Genomic DNA, 4,098 nt, shown 5'->3' on the forward strand with positions numbered 1-4,098 from the left:
ATCTGATGCTTGAGGTTCATCAACTTTTAACTGCAGATCTATCTTTGTTTAACTTGTTTCTACAAGTTCATCATTTAAGCATTTCAAGTCATTTTTCAAGTGTTCTACTTTCTATGAGTGACATTCCAGAGTTCTCATCGGTTCTTGCTTTTCATTAACAAACTTATCATTTGTACATGAAAGCTAATTCTGTGCACTGATCAGTTTTCTCCTTGGCAGAGTATAATTCCTCTGTGCTATCCTTCAAGCTCACTTTCTGTAATTGCACTTCTGCCAATTGTTTTTGAGACATCTCACACTCTTCAGTGAGAACTTCTACCTTCACTTGTCATTCTATATTCTTGATTTTTATTTCTTTTTATATCTCTTTGGAAATGTAATGTTTTTCCAAGGTTCCATCCCAATGTGCAACTGCTTTCTTCAGTGCTGTAGTCTCTATCTTGTACCTCTTGGCTTCCTCCTGGAATAGTAAACATTCCTGGGTCGTCTCTGCCAACTGGTTCTTCAGTCGTGTTCAAAGTGACATTAAATTTATTTTGTTTCACTTCTTAATTCTTCGGAGGAACAAACTTTGACCTGAGGGATCCTAATAGCATGTGAATATCCATCAATAGGTTTTCCTTTTTGTTGCAGAGCTCAATTGCTTCATCCTGATTTTTCTTGTAATTTAACAGAGTCTCATTGAATTTGCTCTACAGGTCTGCCATTCTGCAGGTCAAGGTTCTCTTTATTCTGTCATGTTGCTGAAGGGTTACGTTCATGAATGTGATCTTTCAATTGTTTATTTTTTTGTTCAGCTCTTGTCTTCTCACTCTGCATTTCAGCGTATTATTTTGTCACTACTGATAGCTCCAATACAGCTTTTCTGAAGAAGCATTCAACATCTTTTTTAGCTCCTTGTGTTTTACCAAGAGCAGGTATTGGTTCTTCAGAAGAGTCTTTCAAGGCCGCAACTTTTTTGTGTACCTTTTCTGCCTGCTGTTGTGCCTGACTGTACAGCTGTTTGAATTTTCCCAACTGCTGCTTTGATTTGCCAACTGTGGAATTGAGGGTCATTATTTCCTCCTGGTACCTTTGTGCCATCTCAGAAATTTGTTTGTTCAGATCTTGAACAGTTTGGTTCAATGAAGACTTTAGCTTGTCATGCGCTTTCAAAGGTATATACTCAGCTTGAACCTTGCACTTCAAATCCTCCAGTTCAGCTTTTGAACATTTTCTGATTTTACTTATCCTTTTTCTTGCTCCATCTACCACAGGGTTTTTTTCTTTGTCATTCACTACCAGCTGCTGGTACAGTTCTGGAAACATGTCAGGGTCTTGAAAAAGATATGCCTTTGGGACTTCTGGAAAATTCCCTACCTCTTTGGCACACTCATGTGGTTTTTTTCAAACATACAAATGTACGAGTTAGAATGCAAGAGTAGGCCCTTTGGCCCCTCAGGCCTGCACCACCATTCAATAAGATCATGGCTGACCTGATTGTGGCCTCAACTCCACATTCCGCCCACCCCCAATAACCTTTGACTCCCTTGTTAGTCAAGAATCTGTCTACTTCTGCCCTAAAAATATTAATTGACCGATCTCTGGGAAAGAGAATTCCAAAGATTCACAGCCCACTGAGAGAAAAAAATTCTTCTCATCTCCTTCTTAAATGGGACACCCCTTATTTTTAAACAGTATCCCATAGTTCTAGTCCCTCCCACAAGGGGAAACATCTTTCAGCTTCCACCCTGTCAAGTTCCCTCAGGATCTTATATGTTCCAATAAGATAACCTCTCAATCTTCTAAACTACAATGGATACAGGCCCAGTCTGTCTTTTTTCATAAGATTTGCCCCTCTCATCCCAGGTATCAGTCAAGTGAACTTTCTCTGAACTGCTTCTAATGCATTTATATCCTTTCTTTAATAGAGACCAAAATTATGCACTGTACTCTAGATATGGTCTCACCAATGCCCTGTACAATTGTAGCAAGACATCCTTGCTTTTATATTCCATTTCCCTTACAATAAACAACAACATTCCATTTGTCTTCCTAATCACTTGCTGTAGCTAACTTTTCCTGTTTCATGTACCAGGACACCCAGATCCCTCTGTACCTCAGAGTTCAGCAGTCCCTCTCCGTTTAAATAATAAATTGTTTTTGTATTCTTCCTGCCAAAGTGGACATGTTCACATTTTCTTACATTATACTCCATCTGACAAATTTTTGCCCATTCACTTGACCTATCCATGTCCCTTTGCAGACTGCTTATGTCCTCTTCACAGCTTACCTCCCTACCTTTGTGTCATCAGAAAATTTAGCAATCATACATTTGGTCCCTTCATCCAAATCATTGATATAAATTGTAAATAGCTGAGACTCCAGCAGTGATCCCTGTGGCACTCCACCCTTCAGAACTTACCAACCCAAAAAAGACCCATTTATCCCAATTGTCTGCTTCCTGTTACCTAATCAATCCTCTATCCTCTAATATGTTACCCCCTGCATCAGGAGATATTATTTTGCATAGAAACATTTGATGTGGCACTTTATCAAATGCCTTCTGGAAACCCAAGTACATTACATCTACAGGTCCCCCTTTATCCACATTGCTTGTTATTTCCTCAAAGAACTTCAATAAATTAGTCAAACATGATTTCCCTTTCACAAAACCATGGTGTCACTGCATGACTGCATTGAGATTTTCTAAGCGCCCCACTGTAACCTCCTTAATAATAGATTCCAGCAATTCCTCTACAACAGATGTTAAGCTAACTGGCCTGTAGTTTCCTGCTTTCTGCTTCCTTCCTTTCTTAAATAGAAGATTCACATTAGCTATTTTCCAGTCTGCTGGGACCTTTCCTAAACCTAGGGAATTTTGGAAAATTAAAACCAATGCATCTACTATCTCAGTAGCCACTTCTTTTAAGACCTGAGAATGGAGTCCATGAGGACCTAGGGAATTTTAGTGCTAATAAATTTCTCAGTATCCATTCCATGGTGATTGTAATTATTTTAAATTCCTACCACCACCGCCTCCCACTTCCACATCGCCCCCCACCTTTCACCCCTTGATCCACAATTATTTCTGGGATGTTATTTTCTATCCTGTACAGTGAGGACAGATGCAAAATATCTGTTCGGTTCATCTGCCATTTCCTATTCAACATTCTCACTCTCTAGGGGACCATTGCTCACATTACTTAATCCTTTCCTTTATAAATACATGTATAAACTTTTACTATCTGTTTTCATGTTTATAGCTAGCTTTCTCTTGTACTCTAATTCATTCATCCTTATTAATTCTTTAGTCATTCTTTGCTGTTCTTTATATTCTGTCCAATTTTCTGATCTGCCACTCATCTTTGCAGAATTGTATGTTTTTTCTTTCAGTTTGACACCATCTTTAACTTCTCTAGTTAACTGCAAATTGTGTGCCCTTCCCTTAGAGTCTTTCTTTCTCATTGGAATGTATCATTTCTGAGTATTCTGAAATAGCTCCTTAAATGTCTGTCACTGCATCTCTACTGACCTATTCCTTAACCTAACTTCCCAGTTCACTTTAGCCAGTTCTGTCTTCATGCCCTCATGATTGCCCTTTGCTATGACCATGCAGTTGGTACAGCTGAGCTATTTAAAAATCCCAGAGGGAAACTTTAAACAACTGTCAAAGCCTATAATTTTAACTGATGCAACTCTAAATTCAGGAATCAGACCACCAGTTCTTGAGAGGTTTTTTATTAAATTACATGAAACCTTTCATCAATTTATACAAGTTAAATATATATACACATGGCTACAAATTACTACGATCATAACTTTTAACAAATTCCCAAACTAATCTCCATTAAGGCAACAGCAACCCGTAGACTTAACCAAACATCAGGCAAAGCATTTTCACCTTACGAATTCAAAATTAGGTTGTTTTCACTTTGGTTCATGTGGAGACAGTTGGAGGCTTACAGCTACTTTTGATCTCACATTACCTCTGCTCTACACACACAACACTGCTGAAATTATACCTAGCACAGCCCACTGAATGTAAATTCTCATTGTATCACCGACCTCTGAACTAAACCTTTCTAACAATAAAACCCATTTCATAGTACCAATTTT

The sequence above is a fragment of the Carcharodon carcharias genome, chromosome 1 (genome assembly GCF_017639515.1).
Source record: "Carcharodon carcharias isolate sCarCar2 chromosome 1, sCarCar2.pri, whole genome shotgun sequence".
Lineage (NCBI taxonomy): Eukaryota > Metazoa > Chordata > Chondrichthyes > Lamniformes > Lamnidae > Carcharodon > Carcharodon carcharias.